Genomic DNA, 20,385 nt, shown 5'->3' with positions numbered 1-20,385 from the left:
GAGCGTCGCTACACAGGATAATCAATGGAAGCATGATGAACAGGTTGGATGGGGAGAATCGCAACACGGGATAATCAATGGAAGCATGATGAACAGGTTGGATGGGGAGCTTCGCTACACAGGATAATCAATGGAAGCATGATGAACAGGTTGGATGGGGAGCGTCGCTACACAGGATAATCAATGGAAGAATGATGAACAGGTTGGATGGGGAGCGTCGCTACACAGGATAATCAATGGAAGAATGATGAACAGGTTGGGGTATTGTGTGTAGATTGATGAGGAATGTTTTTTTCAATCCATTTTAGAATCAGGCAAAATATGGAAAAAGTCAAGGGGTCTGAATACTTTCCGAAGGCAATGTATATAGCCATGTTGAAGTATGAAAAAGCTTGTTCATTCACGTCATGAATTCACCATTCCATCATCATATTTGTATATGTTTTGTAGGTTGAAAAAAAGCCATAACTAATAAAATAACAAATTAACTGGCAAAGTAGCAGAGAGAGGCTCGTATCCAGCAACGTCACGAGGCACATTTTTGCAGCTGTTTCAGTACAACACTACAGGGAGAGAGAGGGGGAGAGGGCAAACTCCACTGGACTAGTTTCATAGTATGGAATCACTTAGGAGTTTCTGGATTTTGGGTAAACTTCTCCTTTAAAGCATCATTGACAAATAATGAATTGAAGTTGGAACATTTGTAATATTTGTAGACGGTTAAGAGTGTTGGGCCAGTAACCAAAAGGTCACTGGTCTGAATCTGCCGTTCTGCCCTTGAGCAAGGCAGTTAACCCCCAGAAACAACTGCTCCCAGGGCGCCGATGACGTGAACATCGGTTAAGGCAGCCCCCGCACCTCTCTGATTCAGAGGGGTTGTGTTCAATGCGGAAGACACGTTTAGGGTGAATGGATTCAGTTGTGACTGACTAGACATCCCCTTTCCTTCCATCCCAGTCCTCTTTTAAGACTCCATCATGTTTCATCATTAGATGCTACAGTCCTCCTTTAAGACTCCATAATGTTTCATCATTAGATGCTACAGTCCTCCTTTAAGACTCCATAATGTTTCATCATTAGATGCTACAGGCTACAAATCAACAATGGGTGCCATATGAATCTTTACCACTTGCTCTGTAATATGAGTAGTATTCGGATTTCATTCAAACATTTCTTACATGAATATTGAAAATATATATATTGAAAATATATATATTTTTTTTTTAAATATATTTTTTATATATATTGTTGAATATAATATACTGTAAGGGTATATCAGTTCCAGGATCTCTGCTAGTGTTAAAGTTATGGGCCATTTTATACAGAGAAATTGTGGCGAAATCCTGCATGGAGCCTTCACCATGCGCTCTCACTTTAAGAGCGCATCAGCAGTCAGGAAGGAGGAAATAAAGACAGCTCTTCCGGCTCTCGGTGGAGAGCTCTCGGTTGGCGCGGAAGTTTGACAGTGTGTGCAACTCTGCAGAACTCTTGTTTATTTTCAGCGTGCTTAGTTGTGAAGTGTTTAAGTCCATCGCCGGTGTTACCCCTCTAGGTCGTGGTTGTAGTCTTTTTGGGACCGCTCCTGTTATTGTGTGAGTGGTGGAGTAGCAACATTGTTGTGAAGTTTTGAAAAACAAACCATCAGGTGTATCAGACGGACAGACTGAAGTCAACAGCTAAGACCCTCCTCTCTCATTTTCCCTCTGTTTTTCACAGCTGCAGACTTTCTTTTTATCCTTTCGATGTTTGTTGGACTATTATTCCTCTGCCAGTTGTAGTTGGTGTGACATTTTAGTTAACCTCTCTTGGATAGGGGGCAGTATTTTTCACATCCGGATGAAAAGCACACCCAACGTAAACTGCCTGTTACTCAGGCCCAGAAGCTAGGATATGCATGTAGATTTGAATAGAAAACACTCTAAAGTTTCTAAAACTGTTAAAATAATGTCTGTGAGTATAACAGAACTGATATGGCAGGTGAAACCCCGAGGACAAACCACCCCCCCCAAAAAAAAATCTGCCTACCACTATTTTCAATGGCTGTCACTTTTATTATAAGGCAAAGTCCTCCCAGATTGCAGTTCCTAGGGCTTCCACTAGATGTCAACAGTCTTTAGAAAGAGTGTCAGGCTGGTTTTTTGAAAAATTTGCCAGAAACTGTAGTTTTTCTAGGTGGCTCCCATTTTGGCTGTAGTGTTTCCAAGCGCGTGAATGAGAGTGCGTTCTTTGGTATTTTTCTCTGGTAAAGACAATAACGATTCTCCGTCTTAAATTTGATTGTTTATTTACGTATTAGGGTACCTAAGGTTTGATTATAAACGTTGTTTGACTTGTTTGGAAAAGTTTATTAGTAACGTTTGGGATTCATTTTGTATGCATTTTGATGGAGGGAAACTGGGTGGATTATTGACTGAAGCACGCCAGCTAAACTGAGTTTTTATGGATATAAAGAAGGACATTATCGAACAAAAGGACCATTTGTGATGTAACTTGGACCATTTGGAGTGCCAACAGAAGAAGATCATCAAAGGTAAGGCATTTATTATATCCCTATTTCTGACTTTCGTGTCGCACCTGCCTGGTTGAAATATGTTTTTCATGGTTTTGTATGCGGGGCGCTGTCCTCAGATAATCGCATGGTGTGCTTTCGCTGAAAATACTTTTTGAAATCTGACACAGCGGCTGGATTAACAAGAAGTTAAGCTTTATTTTGATGTATTACACTTGTGATTTTATGAAATGTAAATATTTATAATTCTGTAGTTTGAATTTCACGCTCTGCAATTTCACCGGATGTTGGCCAGGTGGGACGCTACCGTCCCACCTGCCCATAAGAATTTTTAAAGGGAGTTTGCGTGAGAGCTCATGTTTATTGTCGTTTGAATTGTATTGATTTTGTGTGGGACTGTTTACATTTGGCCGAGAAGACATTTTAAGGTCTTTGTTGTCTATGAACACACCCACCCACACACCCATGCATACCCCCCTGCACTCCACCACTGGGAGGTAATACAGATTATGACCCCCTGCACTCCACCACTGGGAGGTAATACAGATTATGACCCCCCTGCACTCCACCACTGGGAGGTAATACAGATTATTACCCCCCTGCACTCCACCACTGGGAGGTAATACAGATTATTACCCCCCTGCACTCCACCCCTGGGAGGTAATACAGATGATTGCAAATCCTCTCATGTTGATGACTGGGTTCTTTCTTGCAAATTGTTTCTATGAAGTTGCCGTTAAATTGCTCTGCCATTATTATTTTATGAGGTATTATTGGTTGGGTTACCGCTGGGCTGTGACGCGTGTTTTATATGGTGGGTCTCATGTTCTCTCCCCACTGGCTATCTGGCCAACAGGCTACACTCTAGTCTCCACTGGCTATCTGGCCAACAGGCTATACTCTATTCAGTATCTTCTGCTGATATGTGCCTAGTAGCGCTACTCTAATCTTTTCCTTTCAGCAGGTTAATACCTGCCTGGCGCCCCAACAAAATCTTTATCTTTACCCCTCTAACAATACAGCTACAGAATTAGCACAGTAGGCCATGTAACTTAAGGTTACCTGAAATATTTAGGACTAAATTATACCTTGCCACCCATTCTGAAACTAACTTCAGCTCTTTGTCAAGTGTTGCTGTCATTTCAGTTGCTGTGGTACCTGACGTGTATAGTGTGGAGTTATCCGCATACATAGACACACTGGCTTTACCCACACTGGCTTTACCCATGTCGTTAGTAAAAATTGAAAAAAGTAAGGTGCCTAGACAGCTGCTCTGGGGAATTCCTGATTCTACCTTGATTTTGTTGGACAGGCTTCCATTAAATAACACCCTCTGTGTTCTGTTAGACAGGTAGCTCTTTATCCACAATATAGCAGGGGGTGTAAAGCCATAACACAAGTTTTTCCAGCAGCAGACTATGGCTGCATTGTATCTGGTCAAACAATTTTTTCAAAAAGTGTAATGGTTGGTAACAGGCTGATTGGTCAACAATTTCAGCCTGTAAAGGGTGCTTTACTATTCTTAGGTAGAGGAAGGACTTTTGCCTCCCTCCAGGCCTGAGGGAACACACTTTCTAGTAGGCTTAAATTGAAGATGAGGCAAATAGGAGTGGCAACATCATCCACTATTATCCTCAATCATTTTCCATCCACGTTGTCAGACCCCGGTGACTTGTCATTGTTGATAGACAACAATTGTTTCACCTCTTCCACACTTACTTTACAGATTCAAAATTACAATTCTTGTCTTTCATAATTTGGTCCAATATACTTGGATGTGTACTGTCAGCTTTTCTTGCTGGCATGTCATGCCTAAATTTGCTAATCTTGCCAATGAAATAATTATTCAAGTAGTTGGTAATATCAGTGGGTTTTGTGATGAATGAGCCATCTCATTCAATGAATGATGGAGTAGTTTGCCTTTTTGCCCAAAATTTAATTGAAGATGCTCCAAAGCGTTTAACAATCATTCTTGGTCATTTATCTTGGTTTTATAGTGTAGTAGTTCTTTTCATTCAGTTTAGTCACATGATTTCTCAATTTGCAATAAGTTTGCCAATCAGTTGTACAGCCAGACCTATTTGCCATCTCTTTTGCCTCCTCCCTCTACACCAGGTATTCCCAAACTGGGGTACGCTAAATAGAAATGTGATTCACATTTTCAAACAGTCCATTTATATTTTCCAATGGGTCTATACATTTGGGTGAGGTTTTTTTGTCACCTGAGTACCCTCGTTTCCCTGCCAAAAATAAAATGAAACCATCTAGTGTTCAGTGAAATAACAACACAATGTCAAATACAGGTAGCCCAGTCAAATAATTAACATCCAATCACATTAACCGTTACTCTCTCGCGGGAATTCCACCAACAGTCCGTATGTAGCCAAACGTAGCTGCTGCTCATGTTGATATCTGTACTGATGGAGCAAATGCCATGACAGGGAGACATAGTGGAGTGGTAACGCGCGTGCAAGCAGTTGCTCCCGACGCCACTTGGGTACACTGCAGCATCCACCGAGAGGCTCTTGCTGCCAAGGGAATACCTGACTGCTTGAAAGACGTTTTGGACACCACAGTGAAAATGGTTAACTAAACTCTTGTGTATTTTCTGCACTATGCAATGATATGGGCAGCAACCATGTAACGATTTTACAACATACAGAAGCGCGCTGGTTATCAAGGGCGCAAAGTATTGACACATTTTAAATACAGACACAGACTGTGTGGAAAATGATTTAAGACCGAGACTCTCTCCAATAAAACCCAACATTGCAGAGTTATGTGCATCCTTTCAAGCACACCCTTCTCAATAACCTGTGGTGAGTTATTTACACATTTCGAGGAACAAATAAGGTTTCATATGTAAGATGGTTAAATAAAGAGCAAAATAATTGATTATTTTTATATTATTATTTGTGCGCTGGTCCTATAAGAACTCTTATAGGACGAGCTGGGTTTTGACAAACTCACAATCATTCTTATGTTTAATAACTGTATCGTATAGTGTGTGTGTGGCAGGCTTACAATGATGGCAAAAAACTACACTTGAGAGTGCACTGACCCTGGTGCTAGAGGGGGTACAGCTGGAGGTTGAATGTTTGAAAGGGTATGGGACTATAAAACGTTTGGGAACCACTGCTCTACACCATACACATTTTCTATTCCTCATTAATCCACGTGGATTTAACAGTTTTTACAGTCATTTTCTTAATGGGTGCATGCTTATTAGTAACTGGGATAAGCAGTTCCATAAATGTGTCAAAGGCAACGTCTGGTTGCTCGTCATTACACACCACGGACCAACAAATATTATTTACATCAAAAACATAGGAATCACTACAAAACTTATTTTATGACCTCTTTCACACAATATTAGGCCCAGCCTTTGGAACTTCGGTTTTCCTAGATGTGGCTACTATATTGTGATCACTACATCTGATGGATCTGGATACTACTTTAAAACACATTTCTGCAGCATTAGTACAGATATGATCAAAACATGTTGATTATTTAATTTCTGTACTGTTTGTAACTACCCTGGTAGGTTGATTGATAACCTGAACAAGGTTGCCGGCACTGGTTACAGTTTGAAGATTTCTCTTGAGTGGGCAGCCTGATCACAGCTTTCCTCCAGTATCAGTTAATTAATTAACAGTGTCTGGAGTTTAGTTTACCTGTTCTACAGTCTTGTAAAGATAGGGGGGGTTGACTGGGACAGGCAATGTAACATCCATTATGTTTTTAGGAACAGTTTTTGAAAAACATGCACCTTACATCAGATCATCTTGAAACTTTTTCTCTAAAGCTAACTTTCATCAAGGTTTTATATGGTCTATTGGTTTCTCTCTTTTCATTGGCAGAATCCTTTTTCAGTGTTATGATATTCACAACATCCATATCCACATGTCAACTAACAGAACTCTGCTGGTTGTCCTGATAACAGATACCAGATCTATTGTATTTGTTCAAACTAAACTACAGCACTTACTTTGCTGAGTCAAATCTGATCCTTTCTTCTCTTCTCCTCCTCTCACAGTTCCACTCAGCCCCGTTGTTTTCCTGCAGTCCACCAGCAGCACAGACAACCTCTTCATACCCAGCAGTAAGGCGCTACTGGGAGAGGCATGACACGGGGACTCCGGGAGGGAGGAAGGGCTAGCGTTGTCCTGGTAACCATAAAGAGGGGACAACGACATATCATTATGGATGCTGATGCCACTGTTGTCATGAAGTGCTTTACAGAAACCCAGCCCAAACCCAGACGGAGCAAGCTGTATGCTAGACCAGACCAACCTGTACCATCTGGTGTTCTGATCTGGTGAGACTCTTCTCTGCCTCGTCAGCATCAGGATGTTGTTGAGGCTCCCCAGAGGATCCACAATCTCTCTCCTGTGTGAATGAGAACATCAAACAGACGGTAAACTTATGACTATCTATTGCAATCAAGAGGCATGAATATGTCTAAAATGGCCACTTTCATCATGATTTTGTAAAATATTGTTTGTGTTGCAAATGTAAAAGGGTCGTTCCAAAAAATGGGTGCCTTTTGCATCCTTTTGATATTTTAAGTAGAACATATGCACCAATATTGAATTTTAAAAGACTTATACTAGATGAGGGTAACTTTAATGAAGACCACATGGAGAATTCAATACATCTAATTGAAAAGTCCCCAAAATATATGAACCAATGGCAGATTGACCCTTAAACAATTCCTACAGTACTGACCAACATATTCAAGTGTAGAACTTCAGTAGAATGCCCCTTAAAACCACACATTAGTTCAACAACTGCATAGTTTGTGCCCCTGTTTTTAAGACAATACTCACTGGTGTTAATCGGATCTTCTGTCTCCTCCTTTTTCACTCCCAAAACGTCTTCCTCCTTCACATTTATTGAGATAGCATCCTCTTCCTCTCTAAACAGTTCTTTCTCTTCTTTCACTATAACAGCGTCCTCTTACTACTTTTTCATTCTGAAAGATTATTTCTCCATACAACAAACCCCCTCTTCATTAGCAAGGGAGGAGTAGTTTAGGGAGCTCATGGTCAAGGACGTTAGCTAGCCAGTTAGGTAGCATTAGCGATTAGCCTAGTGCTAGGCTCAGTATCAATCTTTAACAAGTTTGCAAATTGAACAAGCACATTAGGTTCAAGTTAACCAGTAGATACGTCAACCGAAACTTGTTTAAAACACTGAGATTAGCTAATGTACATTAACATGGTCTAAAGCATCAATCTTTCAGTGTTATGTCGGCTAGCAAGCTACCGAGGCGGTTGAAAGAGTAGCCGTGTTGTTGTTCCTGAAGAAGCGTCCCGTCCAGTAAATTATACGTCACGCAAGAAGCATCACCAGAAAGACGCATATCGCCATCTGTTGACTGGAGTGGGTAACGCAGTTTGGCAACAATAGTTACTACACTTTTTGTATTGGAAAGAACGTCATAATAATTTAACAATAAGCTGATATATTTTGTCTTACAAATAATACTTTCCTGTACACATACGTAGAAGCTTAATATGAATATGTGGATGATTAATACATACTTCTACGAATAGGTAGTGTGTTAACACACATTTGTGTTAATACTCTGTTCATTTTTCACATTCGTTTTTATTAGATGTGACCATACTATTCCCTTAAAGCCACACTCTATAAGATACAAATCATCCTGTAAACAATAGAGCAAATGAATCACATGCAAATAGCACTTGATTATCTGTAGTGCCATACACTGGGTAGCAAAAACATTAAGAACACCTGCTCCTTCCATTACATAAACTGACTAGGTGAATCCAGGTGAAAGCTATGATCCCTTACTGACGTCACTAGTTAAATCCACTTCAATCAGTGTAGATGAGGGGGGGGGCAGGATAAATAAGGATTTTTAAGCCTTGAGACATGAGACATGGATTGTGCATGTGTGCCATTTAGAGAGTGAATGGGGAAGACAAAATATTTAAGTTACTTTGCACGGGGTATGGTGGTAGGTGCCAGGCGCACCGGTTTGTGGCGCACCGGTTTTCAGGTCAACAGTTTCCCATGTGTACCAAGAATGGTCCACCACTCAAACAGTGGCGGTCAGTGCCGTTTAAGATGAGGCAGGACAATTTGTTTTTTCATGAGCATGGCCTTATTTCTATTACAGCATATTAGATGACTGTCATTCATATTCCATTCACACTGTTCAATGTAACAGCAATAGGTTTAGGCTACTACATGATACTGTAATTGTCCCTATACCCATCATGAGGTAGCAACCTAGCCTATGAATGAAAGTTTAGAATGTAGGTTCACACAGGTCGAGAGAAAATTTTGCGGTGACAGACAGTGACACATGGACAGACAGTGACACATTCAATATCGCCTTGCACACGCTCGCCTGCATCTAGCTGAAATAGAGATATTACTGGACAAATTCAGGTATGTTTATCCCCGTTTTGTTCCGTTTAAGAAACGTTTGTCAACAGAATCGGCGGAATGAATACACCCCTGATCATGCATAAACACAGTTCACTTTCATTACAGCGCATCTATGCGCTCTCCTCTTACCAACTTTTCCCTTTGTTTCTGTACTTCAATGCACAACACATCAGCTGTATGTGTATCAGCTGAATGTCAGAGTCTGGAATATAAATATATATACAGTTTGTTTACAATGTATATGATGGTGTGTATAGACACTATAGACTGTATTTGAACACAAAAGGTGTGTACAGCAGTAGTTATATAGGATGAGCCTTGACTAGAATACAGGGTGGAAGACGGCTAGTAACAGTGACTAAAGTTCAGAACAGAGTACTGGTCGCAGGCCGGCTAGTGGTGACTATTTAACAGTCTGATGACCTGGAGATAGACCACACATTATCCACACAATAAGTATTGTGGTGGCAGCATCATGTTATGGGTATACTTGTCACTGGCAGGGACTGGGGAGTTTGTCAAGATCAAAAGAAATATGAAAGGAGCAAAGTGTAGGCTTTGTATAGGCACTGTACAGCCTTAACTGTGGAGTAACCCCATGAAATGGGATATCAGCCAACTCAGTAACAACCACAGAACAAAACTATGTATTGTTTACACAAACATTAGTGTCTTAGCTCTTATTGCAGGACTTTGACTGTGGTACATCACCTCCCCAGTCAACCTATTGTGTGTATTTAACATTCATATTGGACAGCCTTACCTATAGAGTAGCACCACCACCCATCAGCCCATTCTCTTCTTGACTTCAACGCCACAGTGTATTGTTGGTATAGGAGTATTATATTAACGAATAATCCTATTTATTTAAAGCCCCACTAAGATGTCACCATACTATTCCTTTAAAGCTCCTCTGTCAGATATAAATCATCAGAGTGGGAAACCAACTGAAATGGAAACAATGGAGCAAATGGATCACTATCAGAGTGTGCATTATGACATCAGATAGAACTACTCAGACATTCCAAATATCACTTGATTATCAGAGGGGTGTATTATGACATCATATAGAACTACTCAAACATTCCAAATATCACTTGATTATCAGAGCAGTGTATTATGACATCATATACAGTCGTGGCCAAAAGTTTTGAGAATGACACCAATATACATTTTCACAAAGTCTGCTACCGCAGTTTGTATGATGGCAATTTGCATACACTCCAGAATGTTATGAAGAGTAATCAGATGAATTGCAATTAATGGCAACGTCCCTCTTTGCCATGCAAATGAACTGAATCCCCCAAAAACATTTCCACTGAATTTCAGCCCTGCCACAAAAGGACCAGCTGACATCATGTCGGTGATTCTCTCATTAACACAGGTGTGAGTGTTGACGAGGACAAGGCTGGAGATCACTCTGTCATGCTGATTGAGTTCGAATAACAGACTGGAAGCTTCAAAAGGAGGGTGGTGCTTGGAATCATTGTTTTTCCTCTGTCAAACATAGTTAGCTGCAAGGAAACACGTGCCGTCATCAGTGTTTTGCACAAAAAGGGCTTCACAGGCAAGGATATTGCTGCCAGTAAGATTTCACCTAAATCAACCATTTATCGGATCATCAAGAACTTCAAGGAGAGCGGTTCAATTGTTGTGAAGAAGGCTTCAGGGCACCCAATAAAGTCCAGCAAGTGCCAGGACTGTCTCCTAAAGTTGATTCAGCTGCGGGATCGGGGCACCACCAGTACAGAGCTTGCTCAGGAATGGCAGCAGGCAGGTGTAAGTGCATCTACACGCACAGTGAGGCAAAGACTTTTGGAGGATGGCCTGGTGTCAAGACGGGCAGCAAAGAAGCCACTTCTCTCCAGGAAAAACATCAGGGACAGACTGATATTCTGCAAAAGGTACAGGGATTGGACTGCTGAGGACTGGGGTAAAGTCATTTTCTCTGATGAATCCCCTTTCTGATTGTTTGGGGATTCCGGAAAAAAACTTGTCCAGAGAAGACAAGGTGAGCGCTACCATCAGTCCTGTGTCATGCCAACAGTAAAGCATCCTGAGACCATTCATGTGGGGGGTTGCTTCTCAGCCAAGGGAGTGGGCTCACTCACAATTTTGCCTAAGAACACAGCCATGAATAAAGAATGGTACCAACACATCCTCCGAGAGCAACTTCTCCCAACCATCCAGGAACAGTTTGGTGACGAACAATGCCTTTTCCAGCATGATGGAGCACCTTGCCATAAGGCAAAAGTGATAACTAAGTGGCTCGGGGAACAAAACATCGATATTTTGGGTCCATGGCCAGAAAACTCCCCAGACCTTAAACCCATTGAGAACTTGTGGTCAATCCTCAAGATGCGGGTGGACAAACAAAAACCTACAAATTCTGACAAACTCCAAGCATTGATTTTGCATGAATGGGCTGCCATCAGTCAGGATGTGGCCCAGAAGTTAATTGACAGCATGCCAGGGCAGATTGCAGAGGTCTTGAAAAAGAAGGGTCAACACTGCAAATATTGACTCTTTGCATCAACTTCATGTAATTGTCAATAAAATACTTTGACACTTATGAAATGCTTGTAATTATACTTCAGTATTCCATTGTAAAATCTGACAAAAATATCTAAAGACACTGAGGCAGCAGAGTTTGTGAAAATTAATATTTGTGTCATTCTCAAAACGTTTGGCAATGACTGTAGAACTACTCAGACATTCCAAATCAGGCTTCATCCATATCATGAAGGTGGATATTGATCCAACCATTTCAAAAGTAATGACCGGGCTGATGGAAACAGGATATGCCTGTACAATTTTATAAATGCAGACAGACGATTTGTTAGTTCGTTTGACGTGGTGGGGTCTTTTTGTGTCAGTAAACATGTATGAGTGAGAAATCGCTGTGGAAACTCCTTTATGCGCAAATATTCATATAATAATCATCACATCTTAGTTAACTTGGAGACACGATGATATGTTGTGTTGTCCTCCCACTACATGCAGTTTATTAGGCTACAGATGAAATAAGTTATGAACTTCACAGGGTGGTGAAACTACACGTGTTGAGCTTGATGCTCCTTTCCAATACATTTTGATGGTCTTATTCTGGTGACATGATGATTGATGCTTGGTTGCCATTTGACAAAAAAAATTATCTCTCTCTTATCCATAATAATCTCATCATGTAGGTAGCCTACCAGCACTGTAATGTGAGCTGCTGGCTACAGTGCACAGGACAAGAGGACGTTTTCTATATAATACAACAGTTTTTAAAACCATCAGTAGAGTTGAAAATGTGATGGAAACCCCTTTAACTTGTATTTTTCATTCGGTACATGGAAATTTAACAACAAAAGTTGTTTTGTGCACTACGTCATCACGTAAAGCCTTTTATCCACAATAAGTCTGTTTGAGAGAAACATTTCTGGTGGAAAAATGCATATATAGTTTAATGCAGATTTTAGAATATTCACATGAAAATCTGTGGCAAATTGCATGGGAAACTTAGCTACTAAGGTGGATATTGATCTAACACCTGCTGCTTATTGAAACCAGCCCAATGGGCACAGACATCAGTTCAACATCTAGTTTCTATTTACATTTCTTTGAGTCGTCAACTAAAGTGAATTCAACATGAAATCAACACAAAATGTCACCTGTCATTGGATTTAGGTTGCAAGTTGGGTGAAAAATAAACCAAGATTCCTGATGTTGACGGCTTTTTACAAATCCAATCAGTTTTCTGCATTGATCTAACATGATCACATGGATTTGTTTTTTGAAATGACATGGAGACAATGTTTATTCAACCAGTGGGAGGCTTGTAAATGCCCCCAGGCTCTTAACTCTTCATTGAGACAATGATGAAACAGCAATCCGTGGGAGAGTTGTGGTGGATATTATAAAATAAGGATCTGCTGGAGTCAAACCAAGTCAAACCAAGATTCTTTATTTCTGAGCTCAGCGAGAATAACAGAGTTACACAGCGCAGTGTAGACAGTCTGAATTCCTGTAGCATTGGGTGATGAGCACATATCTTTATAGTTTTCTGTTCCTGGGCGGGGCTTTATTCATTCAAGGACACAGGAGCAAGCTGGTTTGCAACACTGGACGATACTCCCAAGAACAGGAGATTATAATAGGACAGTTTCACAAGGTTAGTCACATAATTGTATGTGTCCACATAACTGAGTAACATTTTCCATTACAGAGTCTGAACATTTTAATTTCATTAAATCATCAGTGGGCCAACAATGCAAATGTAAACAATGGAACAAATGCATCACATCCAAATATCACTTGATTATCTGTAGTGCTGGAGGAATGACACCCAGATAAGCACACACATAGAGTTTAAAACCTGTTGTGGACCCCTTCGAGATAGGATCCCGTTAGCGGGATTGATTGGACAACAAGCACGGCGCAAAATTCAAAAAACAAAAATCTCATAATTAAAATTCCTTAAATATGCAAGTATTATACGGCATTTTAAAGATAATCTTCTCGTTAATCCAACCACATTGTCCGATTTCAAAAAGGCTTTACGGTGAAAGCAAAACATTAGATTATGTTAGGGTAGCACCTCCGTACAACACAACACAGGCATTTTCCAAGCACGGATAGCATCACCAAAAGCAGAAAAACAGCTAAAATTATGCACTAATCTTTGACGATCTTCATCAGATGACACTCCTAGGACATCATGTTAGACAATACATGCATTTTTTGTTCTATCAAGTTCATATTTATATCCAAAAAAAGACATTTTACATTGGCGCGTGACGTTCAGAAAATGTATTCTCCCCAAAACCTTCGGTGAATGGCCACATCAATTTACATAAATACTGATCTTAAACGTTGACAAAATATATAACAATTATTTAAAGAATTATAGATTAACTACCCCTTTATGCAACCTCTTTGTCAGATTTCAAAATAACTTTACGGAGAAAGCACATTGTTCAGTATTCTGAGTACAGAGCCCCAAAGGCTATACAGTTAGCCGTCCAGCCACGGCTGTCAAAACACTGAAATATGTTCAAAATATTTTATTACCTTTGCTGATCTTCGGCGGAATGCACTCGGAAGGACTCCCACTTTCACAAGAAATGTTCATTTGTTCGATAAAGTCCATCATTTATGTCGAAATACCTCCATTGTGTTGGTGGGTCCAGAACACTATTCCAAAGCCATGAGGCGCGAGCGCACACCCATTGACGAAAAGTTCAAAAGTTCCATTCCAATAGCGTATTAATTCCAGAAAGAAAAGAAGGAACAGTGCGCTCACGGGATCGCGCATTACCAAATCCCGTGTCCTCAGACAAGCCACTGATAAACTGAGCTGCTCTTCTCTGCCCAGTAACAGGAGAAGGATGAACCACGTTTCTAAACGCAGTTGACAGCCAATGGAAGCCTTAGGAAGTGCAACGTCACTCCTTAGCCACTGTAGTTTCGATAGGGATCCAGGTTTTTGCCTGCCATATGAGTTCTGTTATACTCACAGACATCATTCAAACAGGTTTAGAATCTTCAGAGTGTTTTCTATCCAAATGTACTAATACTATGCACATCCTACCTTCTGAGTCTGAGTAAGAGGCAGTTTAATTTGGGCACGTTTTTCATCCGAACGTGAAAATACTGCCCCCTATCCCTAAGAAGTTTAAGGACCATTTAAAACAAGGAACCTGATCTCCTTTATATTCAAACTATCATACTCCATTTTCAATTCATATTTTATAATAAAAACATACAAATATATGTTGAAGTATACTTGGTACAATTCAATTTCATATGGTAATAAGAAGTAAACACATTATCAGTCAACAATATAAGACAAGAGACAAGTCAATGTGATGTGAAATATCAATTTACACACTAGAAGTAACTAAGTCATTGTGACGTGAAATATCAATATACACACTAGAAGAAGTAATTAAGTCAATGTTATCTGAAATATGAGTTTAATAAGATAAGTAATTATTCTCTCCTGTGTGGATTCTCACATGTTTTGAAAGTGAATGTGATGAGTAATATGTCGTCGCACAGTCTGAACATTTGTAAGGCTTCTCCCCTGCGTGAAGTCTCGTTTGTTCTTTCAGGCCTCCTAAATGGGTAAAATGCTTTGAACACTGGGAGCAGTGGTAAGGCTTCTCCTCTGTGTGTATTCGCACATGAACTCACAGGCTTTCTAAAAGGCTAACACTTTTTCCACACTGGGCACAATGGTATGGCTTCTCAAATGTGTGTAATTTGCTCATGGGCTTTCAGGTTTCCTGCATGGCTAAAACTCTTTCCACATTGGGTGCAATGGTATGGTGTCTCCCCTGTGTGTATTCGCTCATGCACTTTGAGGGCATCTAACCGATTAAAACTCTTTCCACACTGGGAGCAAGGGTGTGGCTTCGCCCCTGTGTGTATCCTCTCATGTCCTTTCATGCTACTTAAATGGGTAAAACTCTTTCCACAATGGGAGCAGTAGTAAGGCTTCTCCCCTGTGTGCAGTCTTATGTGTTCCTTCAGGCTTCCTGAATGGCTAAAACTCTTTCCACACTGGGCGCAATGGTATAACTTCTCCCCTGTATGTATTCGCTCATGAACTTTCAGGCTTCCTGACTGGCTAAAACTCTTACCACACTGGGCACAATGGTATGACTTCTCCCTTGTATGTGTTCGCTCATGAACTTTCAGGCTTCCTGAATGGCTAAAACTCTTTCCACACTGGGAGCAATGGAAAGGCCTCTCCCCTGTATGTGTTCGCTGATGAGCTTTCAGATTTCCGAAGTGGCTAAAACTCTTTCCACAGTGGGAGCAATGGAAAGGCTTCTCCCCTGTTTGTGTCCTCTCATGTCTTTTCAGGCTTCCTAACTTGTTAAAACTCTTTCCAATCTGGGAGCAGAGGTGTCGTCTTGCTGGTTTGGATGTCTTTGGTTCCTCCAAGTTTGGTTTTCCTCCTGCCAAAGACAGTGTTTATTTTAAGAGACCAGCATTAAATCTAAACATCATAAAACTGCCTTGCTAGGAGGTTTAATCCAAATCAGATGCCTCAATAAGAGGCCAATTTTCAAACATTACATAATTTAAAACAAATTATGTTGAACAGCTTCCTGGTAATTACTGATATGTTTACATTACTTATTTTATTAATTCTGTTGAATAAGTCAGAACACAAAACACTAGACAGTTCTATGACACTCAAGACACAGACATCGCTGGATTCCTATCAGCAGGTGGTTGTAAATATATAACCTTCATAGCTGTATGATACAGAATGGGACCTACACACTTCCTTGAACCTAAAATAAGTAAAGAAGTAATTTTGTGTGGAAGTCAAAAACATAGTTTTTTTTTTTTTACACATTGGAGACAGACACAAAACACATCAGTAACATCTCCCGTTGTCGATAGGGTCGACACAATGGCTTTTTAAATGTTATTTAGATGTTGACACATATTTAACATTTTGACTATCATTAATGTCACGACAATTTGGGTAAAGTAAAAAATAATTACATATTTTGTTTGGGTAGATATTCCAAAAAATATAAATATGTAAAGTGTTGGTCCCCTGAACAAGGCAGTTAACCCACTGTTCCCCGGGCGCCGAAGATGTGGATGTCGATTAAGGCAGCCCCCCGCACCTCTCTGATTCAGAGGGGTTGGGTTAAATGCGGAAGACACATTTCAGTTGAAGGCATTCCGTTGTACAACTGACTAGGTATCCCCCTTTCCCTTGCCCAGTCAGGAAGGAGGAAATAAAGATAGCTCTCCACCGAGAGCCGGAAGTGCAACATTGTTGTGAAGCTTTGAAAAATAAACCATCAGGTGTTTCAGACAGACAGACTAAAGTCAACAGCTCAGACCCTCCTCTCTCATTTTCCCTCTAATGCTTTTCACTGCTGCAGACTTTCTTTTTATCCTTTCACTGTTTGTTGGATTATTATTCCTCTGCCAGTTGTAGTTGGTGGGACATTTTAGTTAAAGGGAGTTTGCGTGAGAGCTCATGTTTATTGTCATTTTGAATTATATTGATTTTGTGTGGGACTGTTTACATTTGGCAGAGAAGATTTTGGGACATTTTAAGGCCTTTGTTGTCTATGAACACACCCACCCACACACCCATGCATACCCTGCACTCCACCACTGGGAGGAAATACAGATTATTACCCCTCTGCACTCCACCACTGGGAGGTAATACAGATGATTGCAAATCCTCTCATGTTGATGACTGGGTTCTTTCTTGCAAATTGTTTCAATAAAGTTGCCGTTAAATCGCTCTGCCATTATTATTGAATGAGGTATTATTGGTTGGGTTATCCCTAGGCTGTGACGGGTGTTTTATATGATGGGTCTTCTGTTCTCTCCCCACTGGCTAGCTGGCCAACAGGCTCCACTCTAGTCTCCACTGGCTATCTGGCCAACAGGCTACACTCTATTCAGTATCTTCTGCTGATGTGTGCCTGGTAGCACTACTCTAATCTAATCTTTTCTTTTTAGCAGGTTAATACCTGCCTGGCGCCCCAACAAAATCTCTATCTTTACCCCCCTGTAACAATACCGCTACCGAATTAGCATAGTAGGCCATGTTTTATGTATTTATACATTTTATTTCACCTTTATTTAACCAGGTAGGCTAGTTGAGAACAAATTCTCATTTGCAGCTGCGACCTGGCCAAGATAAAGCATAGTTATCTTATTAGTAAAGATTGAAAAAAGTAAGGTGCCTAGACAGCTGCCCCGGGGAATTCCTGATTCTACCTTGATTTTGTTGGACAGGCTTCCATTAAAGAACACCCACTGTGTTCTGTTAGACAGGTAGCTCTTTATCCACAATATAGCAGGGGGTGTAAAGCCATAACACAAGTTTTTCCAGCAGCAGACTATGGTTGCATTGTATCTGGTCAAACAATTTTTTCAAAAAGTGTAATGGTTGGTAACAGGCTGATTGGTCAACAATTTCAGCCTGTAAAGGGTGCTTTACTATTCTTAGGTAGCGGAAGGACTTTTGCCTCCCTCCAGGCCTGAGGGAACACACTTTCTAGTAGGCTTAAATTGAAGATAAGGCAAATAGGAGTGGCAATATCGTCCGCTATTATCCTCAATTCTTTTCCATCCACGTTGTCAGACCCCGGTGACTTGTCATTGTTGATAGACAACAATTGTTTCACCTCTTCCACACTTACTTTACAGATTCAAAATTACAATGCTTGTCTTTCATAATTTGGTCCAATATACTTGGATGTGTAGTGTCAGCGTTTGTTGCTGGCATGTCATGCCTAAATTTGCTAATCTTGCCAATTAAATAATTATTCAAGTAGTTGGCAATACCAGTGGGTTTTGTGATGAATGAGCCATCTGATTCAATGAATGATGGAGCAGAGTTTGCCTTTTTGCCCAAAATTTCATTGAAGATGCTCCAAAGCTTTTTACAATCATTCTTGGTCATTTATCTTGGTTTTATAGTGTAGTTCATTCTTCTTTTTATTCAGTTTAGTCACATGATTTCTCAATTTGCAATACGTTTGCCGATCAGTTGTACAGCCAGACCTATTTGCCATCTCTTTTTTTGCCTCCCTCTACACCAGGCATTCCCAAACTGGGGTACGCCAAATAAAAATGGGGGATATACAGTCCAGGGATATACATTTGGGCGAGTTTTTTTTTCCTCGCCCGAGTTGCCTCGTTTCACTGCCCAAAATAAAATTAAACCATCTAGTGTTCAGCGAAATAACAACACAATGTCAAATACAGGTAGCCCAGTTAAATGATTAACATCCAATCATATTAACCGTTATGGTCTCGCGGGAATTCCACTAACGGTCCGTATGTAGCCAAACGTAGCTGCTGCTCATGTTGATATCTGTACTGATGGAGCAAAAGCCATGACAGGGAGACATAGTGGAGTGGTAACGCGCGTGCAAGCAGTTGCTCCCAACGCCACTTGGGTACACTGCAGCAGCCACCGAGAGGCTCTTGCTGCCAAGGGAATACCTTACTGCTTGAAAGACATTTTGGACACTACAGTGAAAATGGTTAACTGATCGCTCGTGTATTTTCTGCACTATGCAATGATATGGGCAGCAACCATGTAACGATTTTACAACATACAGAAGCGCGCTGGTTATCAAGGGCGCAAAGTATTGACACATTTTAAATACAGACACAGACTGTGTGGAAAATGATTTAAGACTGAAACTCTCTCCAATACAACCCAACATTGCAAAGTTATGTGCATCCTTTCAAGCACACCCTTCTCAATAACCTGTGGTGAGTTATTTACAAATTTCGAGGAACAAATCAGGTTTAATATGTAAGATGGTTAAATAAAAAGCAAAATAATTGATTATTATAATATTATTATTTGTGCGCTGGTCCTATAAGAACTCTTATAGGACGAGCTGGGTTTTGACATGAACTCAAACTCATTCTTATGTTTAATAAATGTATCGTATAGTGTGTGTGTAGCAGGCTTACAATGATGGCAAAAAACTACACTTGAGAGTGCACTGAACCTGGTGCTAGAGGGGGTACAGCTGGAGGTTGAATGTTTGAAGGGGTACGGGACTATAAAACGTTTGGGAACCACTGCATTTACACCACACAATTTTCTATTCCTCATCAATCCACGTGAATTTAACAGTTTTTACAGTCATTTTCCTAATGGGTGCATGCTTATTACTAACTGGGATAAGAAATTTCATAAACGTGTCAAGGGCAGCGTCTGGTTGCTCGTCATTACACACCATGGTCCAACAAATATTATTTACATCAAAAACATAGGAATCACTACAAAACTTATTTTATGACCTCTTATACACAATATTAGGCCCAGCCTTTGGAACTGTGGTTTTCCTAGATATGGCTATTATATTGTGATCACTACATCTGATGGATTAGGATACTGCTCTAAAACCCATTTCTGCAGCATTGGTAAAGATATGATCAAAACATGTTGATGATTTCATTCCTGTACTGTTTGTAAATACCCTGGTAGGTTGATTGATAACCTGAACCAGGTTGTAGGCACAAGTTACAGTTTGAAGCTTTCTCTTGAGTGGGCAGCCGGATCACAGCTTTTCTCCAGTATTAGTTAATTAACTAACAGTGTCTTGAGTTTTGTTTGCCTGTTCTAGAGTCTTGTAAAGATAGGAGGGTTGACTGGGACAGGCAATGTAACATCCATAATGTTTTAAGGAAAAGCTTTTGTAAAATATGCACCTTTTTATTTTTTTCACCTTTATTTAACCAGGTAGGCAAGTTGAGAACAAGTTCTCATTTACAATTGCGACCTGGCCAAGATAAAGCAAAGCAGTTCGAGAACATACAAAAACACAGAGTTACACATGGAGTAAAACAACATACAATCAATGATACAGTAGAAAAATAAGACTAAAAAGGCCATGGTGGCAAAGTAAATACAGTCTAGCAAGTAAAACACTGGAATGGTAGATTTGTTA

At 40.3% G+C, this 20,385-nt stretch overlaps 1 protein-coding gene and 1 pseudogene across 1 annotated transcript in view; one reads left to right on the top strand and one right to left on the bottom strand.

Annotated features, from left to right (window-relative positions):
* Positions 1 to 20,385, top strand: part of LOC115178195 (zinc finger protein 658B-like) — a 1,063,446-nt gene that overhangs the window by 251,012 nt on the left and 792,049 nt on the right. The gene's annotated exons all lie outside the window — the stretch shown is intronic.
* LOC115177889 (zinc finger protein 271-like) overlaps positions 14,651 to 20,385 on the bottom strand; it is a 41,274-nt pseudogene continuing 35,539 nt past the window's right edge.

Source organism: Salmo trutta, chromosome 38 (genome assembly GCF_901001165.1).
Source record: "Salmo trutta chromosome 38, fSalTru1.1, whole genome shotgun sequence".
NCBI lineage: Eukaryota > Metazoa > Chordata > Actinopteri > Salmoniformes > Salmonidae > Salmo > Salmo trutta.
This window is presented reverse-complemented; position numbering and strand designations above follow the sequence as displayed.